Source organism: Anthonomus grandis, chromosome 12 (genome assembly GCF_022605725.1).
Source record: "Anthonomus grandis grandis chromosome 12, icAntGran1.3, whole genome shotgun sequence".
Lineage (NCBI taxonomy): Eukaryota > Metazoa > Arthropoda > Insecta > Coleoptera > Curculionidae > Anthonomus > Anthonomus grandis.
Window position 1 is genome coordinate 18565718 of NC_065557.1, and position 24351 is coordinate 18590068.

Sequence of the window (24351 nt, forward strand, 5' to 3'; positions counted from 1 at the left end):
TATGAGTAGCCATCATTTTGGACACATATATAAAAAATAATAAAAAATCTCAATAATGTGTTTTCATTTATTGTTTTCTTTGATAAACATGAATTATTTTCAAGAGCTTCAAGATGATGTATCACTCACCCACTTTCTATTTAGGATTTTAGGGGTGTATCTCACCCTGTCCAAGGGGTTGCAGCAAACGGTGAGATAATATGCTTGTTTTAGTTACACCTTCGTCTAATAAAAACCGTTTTTAGCGTTTTTTTATTTATTTTTTTGTTCCTAATATATGGATATTTAAAGCGTTTAAATTATCACCCTGTATATTAATTTCTGTTGCAATAATTAAAAAAGTTATCGATTTTCCGATTTTACTAGAACTTTTAATTTAAATATTGGGAAAAACGATATTTCTGTTCCTAGACACTTGGGCTTTAAGGAGTTTTCACCAAAACAATAAAGGTAAAGCAATAAATTTTACTGCTCGTATTCTGTAAATTGTAAAAGTAATACTACACTAAACGTGGAACATAACTTTAAAATGCAGAGTACAATAAAATTTTAGAACTTTATTTTTCACGTCTATGGAAACTGATAGGTTTGAATTTTAAGTAGATTTTTACGACAATCTTCTAGTGCTTGAATTTCCTCGTAAAACTGTACTCAGCTTGGCGATACCTTAAAGTTAACGTTTGCTAATTGTATAGGTTGATAATGATACCTGGAAATAAATTTTATACTTTAAAAAAAATGCTATATTAGAAATAAAAATAGATTAAGATTAGTTTTTTATATAAATATTGATTTTTCTTTAGAATTTAAATCAGATTAGGATATAAAACAAAGTCGCCTCGGACTAGATTTGGTAATTAGGGAGTCACGGCTAAAGCCCTGAAGGCTGTCAAGCAGTTAGTTGACAACCGATGAAGGTAAACTTTCTTCACAAAACTTAGTTTTTTTTTGCAGATATAGTAGTTTTTCTGCAATTTTAGCTCTCAGCATATCCAGTTATGACGCATGGTATGCTCCTGTAATTATTGTTTTTCTTATTTGTATTCCCATGACTGTAATAAAAGACAGTTATCATTAGTTTTTACTGAATTTTTATTTCTTGTGTATAGTGGTGGATTCCAGTGAATACTGATCGTCGCCGAAACATTTAGTTATGCTGGCTAAATTGCTATAGATCATTGGAATACGTTTTTGGTGTAACCTTAGCAAAACCAGTATTCCACCCGCGAACACCACTCTTAATTAACAATTGCCTTTAGAAAACGAGAATTTGATGAATACATGTCAAAAGGTAAGCAGCCATATTAACAACATTTATTGACAAGTAGGGGAGAGTGGTACACAAGTACACAATGACTCAATTTTTAGTAAATCGTTAACTTCGATGTTCGATTTTAACGATTCAAAAATCTGCATTTAAGATGTCGTTATGCGTATATATATTCCTATAAAATTTAACAGTTACTGAATAAAAAAACACAATTAATTACATAGAAATTTTTAAAAATATTTATTTCTGCATTTGAATCAATGTGTACCGCTAGTGGTTCAGTTTGAAACATAAGGTAGTTTACAATGAAACACATTGGAATAAATATATTAATACAAAAAATCTTTATGTTTTTACGTTTATATCAGCATACAATCATATTGTTAAACTCAAATCCAAATTTATAATAAGAAGAAAGCCTTTTGTTCTTTGTATTTATAGGTTTTGGTAATAATATAACGAAATCCGATTTTAGTCCCGTATGAATATTACGAACATCAGGAAAGTAAAATGCATTGAATACCTTAGCACTTCTTCTTAAATATGAAATTTTAAACTCATTAGAATTTATGACTTCCAAAATTTTAGCGACATAGTGGATATTATTTTCAAATTTCACTAATACAAATGAGTCTTCTAAAATTGCAGTTGTTTCGGTAATTGCAGTAATCGTGTCATCTTTATGTTCCTCCATCATATGATATTGGAGATCAGCTAAGGTTAATTCATCATCCGAAGAGTCCGCTAACTGTAACTCTGAACTTTCAGATTGCGTTTCTGATTCACTCTCACTTGTCTTTTTCTTTTTACTTTGTACTTCCTTTTTATACTCTTTCTTGTCTAAAACTTTCGATAAATTTCGTTTTACTTTTGTCACTGTCTTCATATTTGGGATTTTATTTTTTTCTGTTTTGTAAGAAAGCTCTTTCATTTCCGGCGTGCTGGTTAAAATAACACATTTCTTCAATTTCCGTGTTCGATTTGAATTTTTTCCTGGGCGCAGCCTTTGGGAATCCTCGAAACTCAAATGGCGTAGTAAAGGAACTCTCTGATGTCTACGCTATTTCAAACGTTGAGTTTTCCTCATCTAGTCCACATTCCCTAATTTTCGTTGTACTAGATAAATCAGCGCTGGAGGTAGCTGCAATGTTTGTTGACGACATATCATTAATAATGGTAGCTTGTATTACCACCATTCCTTTTTGCGTATCGTCGTTTTCTAAATCATCTTTTTGTCTGTCAGTAACCGAAAATGAAAAAAAATCAGATTCCATAAAAATATTTTTGTTAAACGGGTAGATTCCTGTAGATTTCAAACCGTTTATAGTATTTTCAGGAGTCATAGATTTTGAGTGAGCTATACCAACACACTCTGCAATTTAGTATAATGATATAGGAACTCCAGGATAGTTGAGAAGCCACGAATCAATTGCACTGTTGTAAAAAGTTTTGAAAGAAAAAAATACTGACTTATCTAAAGGCTGCATTTTGTTGCTTGTGTGTGGAGGTCGGGTTAAAATGATTATCCATTCGATTTTGCTTTTTCTGCTATCTCCAAAGACATACGTGTTTCGTGATTGTCATATATTAATACACATGGATTTTCTTTCATAGTAGAAGTATACTTAATAAAATGATCTATTACTTGGGTGAAAAGGTCTGAGGTCATCCAGCCACTTGGATTGGTTAGTCCCAACGTTCCTGGCGGTGCTCCATTTAACATGAGGTTATTAAATTTTTTACTTGGGAAAATAATTGCTGGTGGTAAAAATGTTCCATCTGCTTGAATTATTGCACAAGTAGTAGCAAGTAATCCTCTTTCAGCACTTGTGCACTGGTTTAACTGCTTAACCCCTTTTTGTACTACTATTTTGTGAGGCCGCTGGACGGTTGTTGTAGCCATTTCATCTAAATTATATATTTGGATATCTTGAACAACTGATAGATGTTTTTTATATTTTTGCTCTAAATGTGAAAAAAATCGTTAGGTTTCGTAAAAGAAGTAAGCCTCGATAGAGACCAAGCTTCGGGCCTTCTAATGCTTAAGGATAGATTTCTCCTTATAAAAGCCCGTAACCAATTTTTGCTTGCGCACTTATTAGTTTTCCAGGATTCTGGCATAGTAATATTGTTTTAAGCAGCCATTTCGTGAGCCAATTGTCTAACTTTTAGGGTATTTAATCCGTATGCCATTTTGCTGCAGGTCTTAATGTAATCACACATAATCTTTTCCTGCTCTGAGGTAAATACTAATCGAACAGCATAATTTGGCTCCATCTTGGATTTAGGGTCATTTTTCTCTTTCATCACATATCGCCTTAATGTGCTAAAGTTTATGTCAAACATCTCTGCAGCAACGCGAAGTGAAGTTCCCTTTCTTTTCACCTCTTGGACGGCTGCCGTCATTTGTTCGTTTGTAAATTTGGCTCTTGTTCGCTCTTTCTTCCTTCTTACCATGGTATACCTGCAATAAAAAAAACGACAGTATAGAATGATCATAATGGTACACAATGAAACACGTATCATTGTGTACTACCTGCATGTGTTTCAATGTGTACTACCGCATGCTTTAAATTTCAATTCAATGTAAATGCGAAGCCTGAAAAATTTTGGCCCCAATATTTATAGGTTAAAACTTATACATCACAAGAAGTAAAATGACATATTAATAAAAACTAAATTTATTTATTTGAAGGTAATATACCATTCTATGTTCGATCCTCTTTTCAATATTTATCCACAAGAAAACAGAAAACGCTCCGTAAAATCTTTGTTGGTCGGCATACGAAAACTATCTAATGGTGGCTGACACAATACTGTATGGGTCGTTTGCGACAGCGCTAGTGAAATTGTGGCGGCAAATTTAAACGAGTTAATAGCAGTGTTTCATTGTGTACTATGTGTCAATATGTACCACTCTCCCCTACTTCACGTTAAAGTCAGAAACTCTCTAGACTACCCTCGTGAGGTAGCATACTTTTTGAATTATCCTATATTTGTTGCTTAGTTTATGTCTATAAATATCACTTCAATTAACATTTGTATAAAAGATACAGTTTTGGTTTTTACAAAAGTTTCTGAAGTATATAAAAATAATTAAAATTCAAGTCACATCCCATATCTCCCTTGCTTTTATCGAAAACTTTATTCAAATTTGTGGTCTTTTAAGGACACCGGGGTCAGTCCATCTTTCGGATAAAAGTACAGGAAGGCGCACTGCCCTGACAGGAACGCTTCATTTATCATACGCTTGGACGGTTACTCATCGCTCACGTTCGACAAACTTTTGATAACGGTTAAAGTATTACAACTGGGGACGTCAGATTCACCTACGCGTCCACGTCCGTTGATATAGTTTTTTTTTTTTCAGAAAGATAAATTGTTTTATGATACTTTATTTGTTTATTTGGGTAAAGGTATAATGAAATCGTTATTTGTGTCATCATTAAAAATTATATGCTTTCTAAAAATTGTAAGTTTATTGTTCTTTTTATCTTTATCTTATTTCAATACAATTTTATGCTTGCTATACACTTTGCCATATTTCATAATGATTGTCTTTTTGAATTGACCCCAATATCTACACAGGGAGCGGAGGGGATGTTTTTTTAATAAAAATACTAAATATTCCACGTTGCTAGTGATTACTCAATTTTAACTAAAGCAAAAAAATAGATATAATAAATTATTGTATTTACCATAAATTAAAGCGTTATTTATTATAAGCAAGAGACTGGCTAAAATTCATTTAATAACCTATTTTCTATTATATTTATAAGGTACGTGCGCCAAATATTGCCATTGTTCCTAATATCGCCACCTCTCCTTACTCAGCCAGTATCGAGACTAAAATTTAGATGGCAGCACCAAAAGTTAGTTTGATTTGTCGGCCATTTGTTTTACCATCGAAAGGCTTAGCCTATGTTTTTCGTCAGACGTAGGAGCACGCTATTTGTTTTTCTTCTCCGCGTTATAAACAAGTTCACATTTTACGTTGATTGTAATACAATCTAACCTAATATTTTCTGGATTTTTTTCAATAAGCACATGTAAGTACATGCAATGGTTCTTGAATTATAAATTGCTTCAATTATTTTATATGTGTTTCTAGGTTATGTATTTTTTTTTCTTTACGTCATTTGTTCCTAATATTGCCATCAGTAAGTATTCCTAATATTGTCAGTGGCAATATTAGGAAGCTATGGCAATATTAGGAACAAAATATAATTTTTTTTGTAGAATGCCAAGAAAAAGAGCTCAGTGGTCAGAAGAAGACCTACGCTCAGGGTTGCAAGCCATAGGGAATGGAATGTCCATCAAAGCTGCTGCCAAGCAATACAGTATACCTCGTACAACACTAGGCCTTCATCATAGAACCCAAAATTCTAAAAAAAAGCTCGGAAGGTCACCAGTATTATCTACAGAACAAGAAAATGAGTTAGTGCAAAGAATCCACAGACTAGCTGAGGTAGGAATGCTTATAACAAGCAAGATTTTAATGAAAAGTGTATTTTCTTATGCAACAGCAAAAAACATTTCAAATCCGTTTTCTAAAATCTCGAATAGGGCTGGTAGAAAATGGCTCAAGTTATTCTTAACTAGGCATCCGGACGTATCGAAACGAAAAGCTCAACAAATGAATATGGCGTGAGCCCAAAAAATGAATAGGTCAATCGTTGATGACTACTTTCATAAGCTAAGAGAAACCATCGAAAAGCTAAAGTTATTTGACAAAACCAGGTAACATTTATAATATGGACGAAAAAGGGTGCAGATTGACAATTCATAAGCAACCAATTGTTTTAGCCAGAAAAGGGGCAAAGCGCGTACATTTAACCGCACCCGAGCATGGGGAAAATGTGTCAATTGTAGGTTGTGGAAATGCACTGGGTCAATCAGTACCACCTTTTGTGCTTTTTAAAGGACAAAGGTTAAAACTGGAATGGTCTGATCACTTGCCACCGGCTCAAAAGCAATTATCACAAATAAAGGAAGCATGACATGTGAAGTTTTTATTGTATGGCTTACTCATTTTTCCTCATTCAAAAATATTGGCCCAACACTACAAATATTCGATGGGGCTAAAAGTCACCTTGATATTTCTATAGTTGATGCAGCAGACCGCATGGACATAACTTTATTTTGTCTTCCAAGCAACACTTCACATGAGTTGCAACCCATGGATAAGTCTGTATTTAAAAGTTTTGAGACGTTTTGGGATCAAGAAGTTTTGCAGTTTTTAATGATAAACCCTGGAAAAGCAATTACGAAAATGAGGTTTGGAGAAATTTTTACTCCCGTTTGGTTCAAAGCGATGATTTTATCAAACATTATTTCTGGTTTTAAAGCCACCGGTATATATCCATTTAGACCAAAGGCTATACCTGAAGAGGCTTATGCACCAAGTTTGATCACCCACAGAGAAGAAAACGACGTAGTAAATAATTCTCAAGGTGTATCAGATGTTGTGGAAAGTTTTGCAGGTTAATTGTAGTAGTCTGCAGACAAAAACAAAGCAAGTACAAGCGGGTATCAAGTGCCAAAGAAAACTGTTGCGGTTCAGTTCGCAAACGCGAGTACAAGCGGATATCAACTACTAAAAAAACAGCTTCAAAAAAGAAAGAAGAGTCCCGTTTCTAGCACAGATACCGAATCACTATCGGATTTTAGTCTTGACGATGATTCACTTGACGATATATCCGATGAAAATAAACCTTTGGTAAATTTGAAAAAAAAAGTTTAAAAGATAAGTTTAGTCGAAACAAAAAACAGACTACACAGACTAAGAAAACTTAACACCAGGGCTATTGGGAACTATGAAAGCAGCGATGACGATAAAATACCATTAAATAAACTAATACAAAAACAAAAAGATGTAAAGAGACTAACTAAACTGCCACAAAATAAAAAAGATGATACCATCACAGAGGAAACCATAAACTCTAATCAGAATATGGACTCAACACCCGACTCTTATTGCTTAGATACTTCGTTTAAAGATATTGGATTGCTCATTACCCCCGAAATCAAAGTACCTACAGTGAAAAGGAAGCCGGCTTTAAACAGTAAAGTTCAGCAAGTTACCAAAGATCTTTTCGCGCCAAAACCAAAATTGGATTCAACCAAAGTTGTCACAGAAGCAAAGAGTGGTACCAAAAAGAAATCGAAGGAAAAATCAGGAGAACCGAAAAAATCGTGGTTTTGTTTTCTTTGTAACACCTGCCGGGAAGAAGATATGCGCTTGTGCATAGTTTGTTATAAATATGTTCATGAAGCCTGTGTAGGCCTAACTAAAAATGACAAAAAAAGGTTTATTTGTCCTTACTGTTCTTAATTTTTTTTAACTGTTTGTTCTATCTTTAATCTGTAGTTCCATAATGACTGAAGATCGCAATAAGAAAGTTTACTTATCTTTTAAGTTATCAATTTTTGTTGTCTTAGAATAATTTGTTACTTTTTCTGTAGTTCCTAATATTGACATGGGGTGGTAATAATAGGAGGTCTGGTGATCCCAATATTGCCATTGTCGACCCCAATAAAAACTTACATTAATTTAGTTTCTATTTAGTATTTGGATTTAAATAAAAAATATTGTTAGAAACAATGCATTTTTATACCTGTGAGTAAAATTGTACTCACCTATTAATAACAGTTTAAGAATTACTTACAACTAAGCGTTAAGGTGGCAATATTTGGTACACTTACCTTATTCATCACTAATAATAGTTAATATTTAAAAATTGGCTTATTTAAATCGCCAAATTTCCACACAGAAAGGCAACGCTGTAATTTTCGTCTCTCGATAAAGGTATTTGGCAACCGCTCGTTTTTACGTTTGCATTATGTACCTTCAGTACTAGAAGTATATTTTGAGTGATTTTAGTGCGTTTTTTTAAATAAGTAATAAAATTAAAAACTTCCTTTTTGCTAAAAAATTATAAAGAAGTGTGAAATGGGTCACAAAGGTATATTAAAAAAAAGGAACTACAAATCATTCCTTTCACAGGTGAGTCATCTTTATAGGTTATAATATTATAACAGACAAACAAAATATTTGTGAATTATCTATTGAGTATTTAATACGAAAATTAAGCTTTCTCGTATCAATTTTTTAGAAATATATTAATAGAAATGTATAATTTAAGTATAGGTTTTTAATATTATAATCGGGTAAATTTTCACTTATTCGAACCAGTTAATGCCGCAAAAATGTCAAGAAAGACAACACAAACTAGCAAGAATAGAGACTTGCATTGTAAACATATCATATCATTGTTGATTCGTCTATATAATATTAGATACAAAGAGTAAAGACAATTTTAAGGAATACAGTTTTTAGCTCCTACAAAATACAACACATTAAAACATTTGTTCAGTGAACTAAGAAAAATATATATTGCATGAAAAATTGGAAAACCAATTTTACATTATTGTCTGAAATTTGATTACCTCAAACGATACCAATAGGTTAATTTTAAGCATTCAATATTCTAAGATTAATTCAGACAAAAAGTAAAAGGGAAATTAATATTTTATATCAGTTGAATTTCTAAGGTTTTGTTCAAGTGTCATCTAGAAAAACATAATATTATAGAGTAAAATGATAAATATTTACATTTAATTGATTTCGTAATCTTTATGAAATAGGAGTCTATAATAGAAATTATACCTTATCATTGAAAGAATAGACATTTAGAAAGTGTATTTTATTTAGTTTGATTACTGCTTTTAATTTTTTTCTTAACAATTTTATCTAGTACCATCTGGTTTTTCTATTACCAAGTTGTTATAGTTTAGGTGTTTTTCTTCCAAAGACTCGGACTGATAGCACAGACCAATAATTTTGGTTTAAAATTTTGATTTAAAAATACTTAAGGTATAGGTAGTATTAGGGATGCTGCTCTTATTTTCTTATTGCTGATGAACAGCCATTCCACTACTAAGATTTACTTTGTCTTAAAACCTCCTGCAGCTTATCATCTTTTAATAAAACCAACTTTATTACGTATAATTTTTCTGTGTAAATATTATACAAAAAAATATAAAAATAAATGTGGCGGAAGAAAAATTTTGCAAGTATTTTATCATTTAAAACTTTTTCACATAAATAAAACTTCACTAAGATATTTGCAATATCGTAATTTTTGATATATATTTTACAATGTTACCATACTTGATGAAGTTTTATAATGATTAGGTAAAAATCCGCATTTTTAGTGGAAAGTTGTGAAATTCTTCCAAACCTAACTAAATTATTCAGTATTTTTGCTATTAAAAAATTAAACTATCCAGTGTCTTTTGACAAGCCCTGACTAATGTATCCTTCATCAAATGTACAGAATTTATATAAGAAATTAAAAATATTGAATAAAAAATATTATCTTAGCTTATCTAGCTTATAATATCTAATATAAGTTATGTCAAAGAGACTTTCTCAGATCGAAATTTTCTAAATTTTTAGCACCTATGTCTAACTACTGACTGGAATGTCCACTCTTCTGATGTTGATTCAGAATTCTCTAGATTTATAAAAACGCTATCTAATCTGTCTCACAAATCCTTTCCTTTAAGGCCTCTCAAACTAAAAAAACATAAACCTTGGTCTACCCAAGGCTTACGTACATCTGCTAAGAACGTGCGTTCATTGTGATTGAATAATGAACTGCGTTCATTATTCAATCTTGGAAAATTCACAACAACAGCGCTTTCTTTCATGACTCTGTAAGACTATATAAGAAAATTTATCAAAGGACTCTAAAAGCGGCAAAAGACATTTACTATAACAGGAGACTGGCAAAGTCTGGTAATGTCGCTAACGAATCATGGTCGATTGTTAATAATCTGAGAAATAAACCTTCTAAGTCCAATACTCTCTCTACCTCTCCTAAGAACCTCAACAATTATTTTGTAAATGTGGCGAAGAATCTAATAAGTACCATAGCTCCTACCCACGATCCACTTTCGTATCTTTCTAATGCAGATGAGAATTTACTTATTTTTATCAGTTTTTTCTTTACGCCAATAGTTTTACCTGAGCTTCGCAGTACGATTAGGGAAATCAAAAATAAGAGCTTTTCTGGAACCGATGGACTCACGTTGAACATGTTTCTAAACCTGCCAGAGTGTACATTAAACCATCTTACAAATTTAATCAACCGGTCTTTTCAAAAACCCCAACTACCTTAAGAAGGTGATAATAATCCCTCCACATAAAGAAGAAAATAAAGATCAGTCTTCCAACTATCGCCCAATTGCTCCTCTTCCCACACTATCAAAAAATATTGAAAGATTAGTGAAAAAAAGGCTCCTATCATTTCTACTGAAATTTAAAATTCTCACTCCTCAACAATTTGGATTTTTAAATAATAAATGCACAAATGATGCTATGTTTTCCCTTTTTAATCATGTATACTGTAGCTTACACAACCAACATCCTATGGCAACAATCTTTTGTGATTTTTCTAAAGCTTTTGATTGCGTAAACTATGATATCTTAATAAAAAAGTTGCAACACTATGGGTTTAGAGGTATGCCCCTCGAATGGTTTAAGTTATATCCCAATAACAGGAGTCAGTTTGTGAGGATTGATGCTACGATGTCTTCTTGCAACCCAATGTGTGCCTCAAGGTTCAGTGCTTGACCCTATTTTGTTTCTCATATTTATCAATGATATCGCTATTCCAAGTATTAAAGGAAGAACCTGCCTATTCGCGGATGATACTAGTTTTACCTGGAGTAATCCGGATATTGCCGAACTTTATAAAATCATATCAAGTGACTTAACTTCTATCAAAGCATGGTGTCACTCTGATCTTCTCTGCCTTAACATTTCCAAAACTAAATTTTTGTCTTATAAAAATAATTTGCAATCTTTTGTACTGGATAACGCAACCATTGGCGAAGCCGACTCAGTGAAATTTTTGGGGCTTGTTTTTGAGACTGTTGACAAGTCGTTAAAATGGGACATGCACATTAACCCTTTAACAAAAAAATTAAGCCCCGCTTGTTTTGCGCTAAGATCAATTTCCAAGGAGCTAAGCCTCTCAACCTCTATAACAGTGTATTTTTCCCTCTTTGAATCACACCTTCGTTACGCCCTTCCTTTTTGTGGTGTGTGTAATGTCACTCAATTTGACAAAATTTTCAGACTTCAAAAGAGAGCTTTGCGTTATACACTTAGACTTAATTATAGAGCTCATTGCCAGGATTTTTTTTTTAAATTTAATATTCTAACTTTGCCGTCACTACTTATAATATATAAGTCCGTTTGTCTAATTCGCAAGCACGTTTCATCAAATTCAGAAAGGCCATCCCATAATTATCCTCTCAGAAACGCTGAGTATGATTTTTATCTGACTACTCCACATTCAGAATTGGTAAAAAACTCTATATTGTACAAAGCAAAAAAAAATGCACAATCATTTGCCATTGAACATCAAGTCCATCACATCTTTTCCTACTTTCCTTAAGGCACTAAAATCATCCCTACTGGAGAGAGCATTTTACTCGGTAAACGATTTTTTTAATACTTAATTTTAACTTCACACACACAGACTGATTTATTGTTTTTATATGTACTGTTTTATGTAGCTATATCTATATCTTACTTTTCTTTTATACTTTTTTAATGAACACTTTTGTCTATTTTTATATATATACTTTTTTGCTTTCTTAGGTTTCCTTTTTTGACATTGTATACATGAAATTGTATATTTTTTAATTTTTAATTTTTAATTGTGTTTTATTTATTTATTCATACTTTTGACCACATACAATTATTAATTTATATAAGTTTATATATTTGTTTTACTAGTTTTTTTTTATTTTTGTGTGTTTTGTTTGTTTTTATGTTTACTTTAATTATCAGCTTTGTCTACAAATTGTAAAATATTTTGACAATAAAGCGATTGATTGATTGATTGATTGAGATTACTAGTTACTGTGAGTAAGTTATTGTAAGGTATAGTGTTAATAAATTAACGAGACAAACTTCAGGGGTGATTCTGTAAGAAAAAATAATGATAATTTGCAATATAAATGTTTATCTCCAAATTGTTTTCTGGGTAGAACCGAGATGTTTTGATGCTATTTTTTTTCACAAACTAACAATTTACTTATAAATCTGAAATCGGTTCATCTATGCAAATAAAATTTAATGAGGTTTAGGATGTGGTTGTTGATCCTTTTCTATATATTAAAAAAATATATATTTACCATTGGTACGCATACGGTTAATGATCTTAATTTAAAATGAAGGCCTGCTACTGAGATATTTCAAATTAAATATGAAGTTTGCATTTTCCTTCAAATTAAATTCCAGGTTCGCAATCGTTCAACTTGTGACAAAACGTCTTAACACGAACTTTTCATTTATTAGAATTACTATTAAAAATTATAGTAAAACTTTATTTTAAAGGAGCATATTGTAAGCTATGAAAAAAAAATAGAAAGGTTTCAATATATTCTGAAGAGCCAAATATTTTGTATTCATGTGTTTAAAATTTCTTTACTTTTGTTTCGTCATTCACAGGGATCACCTTATCTCATACAACACCAGCCCACCTAACATCAACCGATACTTGATAAGCGAAATTCCACTGGACACAGCAGGGGTTCATTTTCGAGCATCTGTCAACTAAGTGAAAGTTTACACAACCTTGATTGATGATGTTTTTGCTTGGACCTGAAGTGTTTCTGGACTGGACGTGCAAATAGGGAAGTCAGATAATCGCCCTTTATAGGTTTACGTCTTAATTTATTAAGACGACACCGACGGCTTTCATGAGAAGTTAGACATTGCCTGTAAAAGTTTCTGGTCAGCTAAAAAATTCCTTAGTCTTAGTATGCAGCAATTTAATTGAACGTATTATTAGTTTCTCTAAAGACTGTTTAAAATTTTGTCAAAAAAACGCAAGAGAAACTTGTGTCCTGAAACAAACTGAAAAACCAATTAAAATAAATTTAAAATGTTAAATATTTGGATTCAATGAATTCAATATTTTAACTTATATAAAATTGTTTAATTATGTAATATCTTAACCAGAATATACAGGATATTTTCAGAGTTGAGTCCTTTAATTTAGCTGCTTGTAGGACTCGTCAAAAGGAGTTGATACCTAATCACCTATATAAGTTGCATAATAAAAAAGACAGTAAACCAATAAAAATTTAAAAAAAAATAAAATTATTAATACACAAATTTTTTAATATTTTTGGCCATATAAGTTCTTACTTTCTTTTGTTTACTGCTCTTACTGTTTATTAAAATTTGTGTTATTGCATGGTTTGCAGTACGAAGTGTTGATTCAATCAGTTGTGTTAGTCTTATATAGGGTGTCCCAATAAGAGCGCACGTTTTAATTGGTAAATAAAAGTCATTTATATTTTAATGTAAAGCTAATACACTGCAATTAAACGTGAAAAATAATATCTGGCAAATGGCCGCCTCGACTTTTGTGACAGACTCTTATTCGTTTTGAGAAATTTTCAATTATATTTTTACATAATTACGGCCCTATTTCGCTAATAATATGTCTAATCTCGTTTTTCAACTGTGGAATTGTTGTTGGGTTATTAACGTATGCGAGGGATTTTAAAAAACCCGAAAGAAAAAAGTCACAAGGTGTTAAATCGCATGATCTTGCGGGCCAGTTCTGGTCTCCATTCCGTGAAATGACACGACCGGGAAACTTTCTTTGCAACAATTAAATTGCTTCACGTGTAGTGTGACATGTTGCACCATCCTGTTGGTACCACAAACCGCCCGTATCCATACCATCCAAATAAGGCCATAAAAACTCAGTGAGCATATTACGATAGCGTTCGCTGTTCACGGTAACTGCATTTTCAGCCTCGTCCTCGAAGAAGTACGGTCCAATTACTCCACCTGTCCAAAGTCCGCACCAAACAGTGACTCTTAGTGGATGCATTTTCTTTTCATGAATGACTCTAGGATTTTCTTCGCCCCAAATTCGGCAATTTTGTTTATTAACAAAGCCATTAAGATGAAAGTGTGCCTCATCGGTAAACAAAATTTTTTTCGAAAAATCGACATCCATTTGTTGTTTTTGCAATACCCAAGAAGAAAATGTACGGCGCGTCGCATGGTCCACTGACTTTAATTCTTGGGTCAATTGAATCTTATAGACATGTAAATGAAGATCTTTTGTTAGAATTCGGTGGGTAGTGCTCTTCCAAATGGGCAAGTGCTGTGCACTTGACGGACAGATGTTCCTGGATTCTCGCCAACACTTGTTGTTGTCACGCACTGCGGCAATATTTTCAACAGAACGGCTAGTACGGTGACGCACTGGTGTTTTCACATCCACGACAGAACCATTTTGTTCAAACTTATCAATTAGTCTTTGGACGGTCGTGTGATTTGGTGCATCATGTCGACCAAAAATGCCCCGCAATTTACGAACTGTTTCCGCAAAACATTCTCCATATTTGTAGTCTGTTTTAACAATAATAATTCGTTGTTCGACCATATATCGTTCCATGGCTACTAATCGCAAACTGTTTACATTATTCTTTTCAGTTTTTTTTTGACATACTGCAATAAAAAAAGAGTGCTGCGCAATTCAAAACGTGCGTTCCTATTGGGACACCCTTTATTAGTTCATATTTCATTTGTCTGATTATTTTGTGCTGAAACTGGCCCATGTTTACGAAAACAATAAAACAGTTTACATAATACTTAGCTTAAAGAGTTCTAATAAAATTCAGTCGCAGCATGCAGGTTGTGTGCGGAAAGGTTTTCTTTAAGAAAAACATTCGGCTCCAAAAGCATTTTTATAAATTTTGTTAGTAGACTTCGTAATGTAGGGTATTTAAAAGAACAACGAAGAGAATCTGGAATGATGGAAGACCTGGTTAATCTAAAATGTTACAAATTGAGGAAAACATTTTAGAAATAATTGAAGATGACCCAAATATATACTAAATTCGTAGCGGCTCGTGTTATTAAAACAATACGACAAGAACAATATTATCCTTAATATTATTAATGGATACAAGCGTTTTAATCTGAAGATCATTATTGAAGAATTAATTTTGTGTAGAGACGATGCCACATTTACTCGAGATGGTGTACACAATTTCCACAACAATAATCTTTGGGCAGTAGAAAATCCGGATGCTGTTAAATGGTTTAGTTTTTAATATAGATTTTCAGTTAATATTTGGGCTGGCATAGCGTGGAAATGTGATGTGTCCATGAACATCTAAATAATGAATTTTAAAATAAATGGATAGGGCGCAATGAACCCATTTCTTGGCTTCGTCACTCCCCAGATTTAACGCCTTGCGATTTTTTTTCTGTGGGGCTAGGTGAATATGTTGGTGTATTAGGATGAAGCAGGCCATAAATAGTCCGGAAGAACTTCAAAAGGGCATACAAAAGTCGTGTGATATAATTCGCGGACACCAGCTTTTTAATTTCGAAGCTTTAAAGAGTCGTAAATCTGTCAAGCAAAATTGTATGATAATTGAACAAATGGTGATAATTTTGACCAATTTTTGTAAAAGCGGTAACCATTTAACTTTAAAAAAAAATTTAACATAATTTTCAATAATGCGAAGCTCGTATTTCTTATAATGAGACTCTCTTAATATGCAGTTTTTAGATAGGTGATCTCTGGTATATTAATTTTTGTTTACGAGTTCTACAAGGTGTTAAAATAAATTACTTAACTTTGAAAAGACCCTGCATAACTATTATATGAGAATAAATACTTGTATAAAATAACTAAATTAAAAATTATTAATTATTAAATATTATTCACATAACATTGGTTTGAAAAACGTTAAAATACTTTTAACATTTTTCATATGTATGTTGTGTTTCATGTGTAAGTGTTTTTAGTTCGCCCGGCATTTCATTCCGTAATTTTTTGTTGGGGTATTAAAAAATAGATTATTAAACGTATAATATTAGTACTAATTACAGTAAAATAACTATTGCCAATAAGGTACCTAACTAGTTTTAAAACCTTATGCATATAGCTTAGTGAGTGATATATTTACTTGTCATTTATTGATAAAATCGAGGGCCGGTTAAGTGAGGCGTAATATGTTCTTTATGTATGATATTTAAATAAAGTTTAACCTTTTTATTTGTTCTTATGGTGTTTAAATATAAGTTGACTTATTATTTAACTAGGTGTGATACCACTGATTTGTCTCTTATCCTTAAAAGGATATCTAAACCTAAAAGATATAAAAAGAAAAGTCACAGTAATTTAATTTAAAACCAAAGAGTAAAAAATAAATATAAAGCCAGTTGACATATAAATAAACTTAAAATTCCCCCAAGCGCGTAATTCGCCTAATGGAGTTCGGTGTCCCGCATAGATGCAGGTTTTGCAAAGAAAGAGAATAAGGTGGTTTCCTGGATGCGGCTTATCAAGATATACTGGCGACAAAACAGGACTTCTCTATTTGCCAGATAGTGTTTTAACAATAAAAAAGGTCGGACTTTTTTATATTGCTGATTAGGATTATATTTTATAAGTGCTGTAGTAATAAATTAAGTTAAAAAAAATATATATAGATTTTACCATTGCCCTTTAAATGTTTTACCTTCTTATCCGTTTAAAAAACTTAATACATTACATGTAATGCATAAGCTCACTATTAGAATAATCTAATTTATTAGTTATTAATCAAAATTGATGTGATGGAATTTTCTATTATAATAACACAGAACAGTGTTAAAGAGGTATATATCAAAAATCATGGTTTAAAGATTCATCGTTTAATCAAGTGTAGTATGAAGATAATTTAAAAGACAATAGAAATTTAGTTTATCTTCTAACGATCGGAATAAAATAAAAATAAAACGAAATAGACGTTACATACATTTTAAAATCCTGAACTTAGTCATAAATTAAAAAAAAAATATAGATAGAAAAAACATAGGTATAACAAACAATACATAGATATTTCCCTAGACAATACAAGACACGGTAAACAGCAATAATGAAATATGTTCTATCGATTGTTGGCAAATATTTATTTTGATTTTTTTTCTTTAATGACTTTAGCATTATTAGTAGTGATTTTATTTTCTGTATATGTTATATTACGCAGAGCTTAGTTTTTCTATATCAATTTTTTTGTTGACAGAATAATTTTTTTTTTATATATATCATTAATGATACTGTTCTCTTCTTTTAATTAGTATGTTGATCTAAAACTGATATATTATTGAAGTCAAAGTTTTGGCATGTGTCTTATTTGTATAGTACTAAGGCAGTCAGCTTTTGTTTGAGTAGGTAGTTCTTTTGGTCATTTTTATGTTTCCTGAGTCTGTCTTTTAAATATCTCTATGTCTGTCTTACATAACATTTATCACAGTTGTTACATGGAATCCAATAAATAACGTGTGATATTAGAAGATATTCCGTTAGTTGTTTTTAGTTGTGAAAAGTACTGTTTTAATTGTGCTACCATATTTTTGTGTTATTGTAAGTTGCTTGTTGTCTAAAGTTATGTACCTTTCAATAGTCTTTTTTAGTTGTTCTGTTAGTCCAAAAATGTATGGTAATCTGTAAAAAACATTGTTTTCATGTAAATTAAAATTTTCGTTTGAGTTTCTTTGTCGCGGTGTGACGGTACCTTTTTTGTAAAGAACTTTCCTAATTAACGATAACGGATAATTGAAGATGCAAGTGGATGAAGGATTCATGTCACAAAAAAAAATAATATGAGAAAAATAGGTTTAAAGTTTTCCATGTATTACTTTTTTTTGGAAGGTTTAAAAAAAATATTGTTAGCATATCTTAACAGATGTTTATTAAAAAATTTTGGTTATCTTTATTAGAAACGCAAAATATTTACTAATTTTCGTAAAAGCAATTTTAAAGTTACATAAGCCCTTATAACTAATACTAAGCCCTCTCAATTAAAAAAAAAAATAGAATTTTAGTTTACAAAAATGGATGAATGGTTTAAGTCACACCATAGGTAACATAGATCTCTTTTCAAATAGGATATTATAAAAATAAACGGAAACTCAAATTGATAAAGGGCTTATAACTCTTTAAACTGTTCTTCGTTTTGCATTTTTAGTTTTTTTTGTCTTGAAGACACCTTCTGCATTATCAATGATTTTTTGATAAAAATATCGGAACTCCTCATGGACATAAATAAGTTGCTCTTTTAGGTTTAAAAAGTTTTTCTGCTTAAATAATGTTAGTTTTGGAAATTTTTATAATATTTAGTGAAAAATCCTCAGCCTTGATCCTCTGACACCTAGGTTTAAGAATGTCAACCTTCAAAAAGGGAGTATTCTTATCCAAAGTTGATTTGTATAAATAACTTCCATATTCTTCCACTTGAATCCATTTAATACCGTCACGAAAGCACACTTGCTGATTTAAGGTATTCTTTTTCTTGTTTACAAGGTGCATTTTTTCGGAAATATCCTCAATTTTTGTAAAATGATCTGTCATATCAAATACCACAGAGTTCTTAACCCTTGCCGATTTGATAAGATCTCGATACTCTTGAGGAGTATAGATGTTGGCATGTTTTAGCAGAACCTTTTCTATACGACCAAAGTCCCGGTCAGAATCCATGTAAGAGTGCCGTACTTCAGGAAACTTAAGTCAATTGTTTTGCAATATCCTTTTAGAATAAAGTATTGATAAAGGGTAATCATATTGAAATTCTTATTTTGGCCCGCGCATGAATCTGACCAAATAGTTAAGTAGTCAATAGTGTTTGAAACTGCAAACAGTTGAACGAATGTGTGCAGACAGCAACCTATTTCTAAACTCCCTTTCGTTGACACATCCTCCGTCTAAGTAAAAAAAAATGATTTGTCACCTAACTTGCTAACCGCATGTACTCCGAAATTATAAAGCCAGAGTTGTCTTAAGGAAAAACTTTTGGAGGTAGTTAATTTTGGCAAAGACATCGTCTGCTGCAGATCCATAGTTAAATACACTGTATTGGGGCTTTTTTCGGCATTCATCCTATCTCCTTTTTGTTGTTGATAAGCCTGCTTGAAATTTTCTTTGTGCTCTTCATTGTCTAATCCTGCATCACATGTGCAGCAGGTGCCGCTTTTTGGCTGCCCAAAAGAAAGATTAAAGTGTTTTGAAAAAATCTTACTATAAGTGCACTGTTTCACCAAATATTTTTAGGGAGCTTTTGTTCTTTACATGACTCGATGTATAGCTTATAAATTTTTTGTAAATTTAGTTAAGGTGAGAGATATAATTGATTAATATTTTTATTCCTGGAGTAGTGGGACTGCTCTGATGGAAATTTTTGGATGTGAGAAATAATAAAATTTATTACTTCCTCTGAATGTTTGTGGGGCCTGTTTTTATGCACCTTGATACACCTTGTTTATCTAGAGTAGGCGCGGTGGAACCCGATTTAAGTTTGTTCTGAATCAGCTGAATTTTTTTAGCAGAAATTTGGTAGAGATTCATAAAAGCCGATTTACACACAAACCTTTCCTCCTTTTTAAAAGTAAGCCGATATTAAAAAGAAAATCGCTTGTCCTTTTGCCTGTCTGTTCTATGACGTGCAACTGGCTGAATCAAAATACTACTAAATAGCAGAGCATTTTTGGAATTAATGTCTAGAGAATAAATTTTTTTAAAAATGCTTGTTCTAGCTTCCTCATCAAATTTGGAGTGACATTGCAATCTACATTTGTCTCTTTTGCACAAAAGACCAATCTTTTTACTTGGAACTAACTTTCCGTTTTGCGACATATAATTCTCTCCCTTCTCCCTAGATATTGCTGCTTTTTTTCTTTTCCATTCATGTTCCCTTCTCTTTCTTATTCGAGAAGTTTTCTCAGGCAACTTAAATATTTTTCTTTTTACTCTTTCAACAGATTTCAAATCACTAAGTGGTTCTATTTGCATATCTGTTGCATCCGGATTTCTGTTTTCTTTTTTATTCTGTTCTGCATTGCGTATTTCCATTTTAATATGTGTAACTTTAACTCCAGAATCTACTTTTTTATCTGGCGTTCCCCTGGAGAATCAGAAAAGTCACTACTATCTTCATCAGAGCTACTTGATGGACTATAGTTATCCGAAGAACCGTTGTTAGCAAAATCTAAAAAACTATGTTGATGTAGAAAATAAAAAGAAAATTAAAATAAAACTTTACCCATATTGTAATATATTTTAACAGGGGTCTTCATAGTTAAATCGGGATTTACTGGTGGAACGGCAATATGCGTAAGACACATAGTGTAACTTTCATCATTAAGTTCTAAAAAAAAATCAACCTCAAAAAACATAAATTCAGACAAATACTGCAGTGGCACTAATAAAAAGGAATAGAGAACTTACCATTAAAATGTATTAGCTCTAAAGGACTAATAGTGTATTCAAAGGAGCTTGAGTGACTTATATCCAAAAAGTTATTTTTTGTTTCATTATTTTCAACTGTTGGTAACGCCTGCGCCACATTGTCATTCCCTTCTAAATAAGGGCAATAAAAAATAAAAGTCCACAAAAATAATAAAAGTGGGTATGTAAAATTCTTACCACTAAAAGTACCTGGCGTTCTAAGGTCAAGGTATGGTTATAAACCATCTGCGCTTAATATTTCAGGATCTTTATTCGGCAAAGGAGACAACATTGGGAAATTCATACTAACATTTTCGTGAATTGGGCCTAAAATATATTTAAATTTATTAGAGGTAAAAAAAAGAAACGAAATATATTATGTAAAAAGATTAAAACATACTTAAGAATTGTTTTGCAGGCGAACAGCAACTAATATCTTTTGAAGCTGAGGTATAATCTCTTTCGAAAGGTCCATGCTCAGATATATTTTTAGCGACATCAATATCGGAATCTAGAAACACTAAATATATAGGTATGTTCAAACAAAACTTTTCTAATTTTTGCCCTTAATTTGCTATGACTCTTATGCCCGTAACTTACAGAGATCCACAGATTTATAAAGTAAAAATACTTAGCACTATTTTTGCATATGTTTTTTAAGATAAAAAAACATTTCTTCGAGATTAAGACACGTTTAATTTTTAGGAAATTATAGTTTATTATTCAAAACCCCTTCACTAAAAACCCCAAAATTTTTGATTATTTAAATTGTTGTTTTTGTAGCATTGCTATAGACTGCTGTATGATAAGCTTTTGCTAAAAATCTTGAGGTATATATACTTACCATTACAAATACAGATATACATAATTTTTGCACGTTGCAGCATTAACTTTGTCCTTGATGACATATTTGCCTGTAGGAGTTCGGTAATAACACTTTCTAGCAATTTTCATACACAATATACTTTTTTGAAGGAAAACTGCACAATCACCAGGCACAAAATATAAACAAACAACAAATCTAACCTCAATTTACAGATCGTGTACCGATTAATAGGGTCTAAAATAAAAAGCTACCAAGTTTAAATGGATAAAGGATTCATATACATGCATCTCAATGGATAAAGGATCTAAATCCAATATTTTGGTGTGTTTAGTGGATGAAGGAGTTATGTACATAAAAAAGCTGTACATAGATCTTTTATCAATTATTCATTGGATAAAAATATGTACATCACTCCTTGATCAGCTAGATATTTTAGCTATTATTGATCGTAGAAACACAAAACCCGAATTAAAAGATAACTAGATATTTAAAATATAGGTCAAGCACAAAAACTATTTTTTTTTAAATGGTACATAGATCTTTTATCCACTTGTGTCTTCAATTGTTATCTATAAATATTTTCTGATTAAAATCTATGTTTGACTTGTGATATTTTGTTGATGATAGGGATGTTGCCCTACTCCTTAAGTTATTAATAATATTTAATTTATCCTTTAATGGATGTAGAGAACATTAATTGATGTACCTTTCTGAAAATGTTTGCTTGTGATACCAGTTGTTTTTTCCATGCACCATTTTTTCCTGTTATAATTTCAACATCCAGAAAATATATATTTTCCCGTTTAAGAGTGAATTGTAATGTCAAGAGTGAATTAACTAATAATTATTAAATATCGTTAAAATGGTGTGGTATTGATTTAAATGGATAAAAATTAAAATATCATCAACCTACCTTTTATAAAATGGTATTTGAAAAGATAGTTTTCTATTGGCTTTTTCTTGTAAGTCTTGCATAACTAGGTCTGCACATATTGAAGATAAGCAATTATCTATTCGGAGACCTTGTGTTTGACTATAAAAATCATTATTATTGAGAAAATAATTATTATTAAAAATGAAATTTGTAGGATCTAAAAAAACCGAAACTGGTATGGTACAGTAGTATTATTTTATACTAACTGCCATTTTTCTTGCACATTATTTATGACAAAGTCAGTTGGAATGTTGGTAAAGAGAGATCGAGAATCTACAGAAAAAATTTCGTAGTTTTCGGGTAAAAGGGTGCCTCTATTATTTTGTACAAACTCAAAAGAATTCTTGACATATTGTTCGTCTTTGAAAAACATTTGACTTAAAACAGCACTAATAAACTTAGTTAAATTATAAAGTGGAGAACCAATAAGCGATACCGTCGACCGAAGAGGTTTTCATTCTTCATGAATTTTTGGCAAAAAAAATATTTTAGGAGGCAATGCTGCATTTGTTTTTAATTTCATTCAATCTTCCTTACTTTGTTAATTAACTATTAATTAAGGAGTCTATAAGTTTGTTATTTTTGTTTTAAATGAATGTTGTTGCGTTTTTTGTTGTTTTGTGTAGGTTTCTGTATCGTTTAAGATATTATTAACTTTGGTTAAATAATTGTTTTTATTTAAAACCATAGTTGTGTTGCCTTTATCGTTTTTTACAATATATGTATTGTTTTGCTGTTTATCAAATTATTTTAATTTACCATCTAAACTTAAAAGGTAGTTATGATTTTGGTTTCAACTTTTATGTGAATTAAAAAAAATTGTGAATTTATTTATACATTTATTTCTTAATTCTTCCCGTTTACCTTCTACCAAATTGTAAAGTACGTGTTCTATGTAAACTATCAAATTTGGAATTGATTGTTTTTTATATTATGAGAAAAATTAAATTTTTCTTTCAATGATAGAAGATACTGCACTTCTGAATAAATTTAATATCCACTTACTGTTAACATTTATAGATTTTATAGCTTTTTATTGTCCTAATAACTTACAAAATTTTTATTGTTTTTTTTATTTTTTTATTTTGAGAGGACCTAGATCGAATTTGACTTTCGTTATAACTATTAAAGTGAACTTAATTTAGAATAGTGTGTACCAAGTTAGTTACATTAATAATTGGGTTATTTATTTTTCAATGAACGTAACCGATTTTTACATTTAATATATTGTTTTAAAACTTGTTTAAAATTTTATAGCATTTGTTGTTAATAGGCGAATCTTCTACTATAAATTTAGTGAAATAACGCATTCCCATGTTGCTCTATTAAATACCAAAATGATAGCCATTTAGCCAAGGTCAGAACTATATTGAGGCACCATCTTTATGTTTATATTAGTTATAAAAAATATAAATAAAAAAAATATAAAAGAAACTAAATACTAAATAAAAAATATAATTATTATAGAAGATTAAATTTTTTTTTTATCTACTAAAGGAAAAATTTGAAAATTGGATATTTATGCATTCTAGAAAATGTCTAATATATATTATATAAATAAAACGCAGTTAAATTCAAAATTCTAATCTTTATCTAAATATTTTTTATTACATGATGAGTATTTTATAATTATCTATTTAATAAAATAACTCTATTGTTAAAATTAAAAGCTCGATATAGATATTAAGTCCAATTTTATACTATGACATTTTTTTAGCCCTAAAAGAAGAATTATAATAATTTTTTAAATTTGGTATATTTATATTTTAAAGAGAATATGAAATTTCTTACATACAGGAAGTGTTTTTAATTTCACGGAATTAATTTAAGAACGTGTTTCTTGTATAAAATCACAAGTGTATATAAACATAAAATATTCTAAAATAAGTTAGACTTATACTGCATGAGGGTGAATTTTGGAAAATAAAACGTATTTTCTTTGTTAAATTTGAAATTTCAGTAAATGTTTTAGTAGCTTCTCTTGAACAAAAGGTTC

General features: G+C 31.0%; 1 long non-coding RNA gene across 1 annotated transcript in view; it reads left to right on the forward strand.

Annotated features, from left to right (window-relative positions):
• Window positions 1-8137: 8137 nt before the first annotated feature.
• Window positions 8138-24351, forward strand: part of LOC126743343 (uncharacterized) — a 31429-nt gene continuing 15215 nt past the window's right edge. Inside the window, exon 1 of the long non-coding RNA XR_007662837.1 lies at window positions 8138-8276. This is a non-coding gene — a long non-coding RNA (uncharacterized LOC126743343). The remainder of the gene's footprint in view (window positions 8277-24351) is intronic.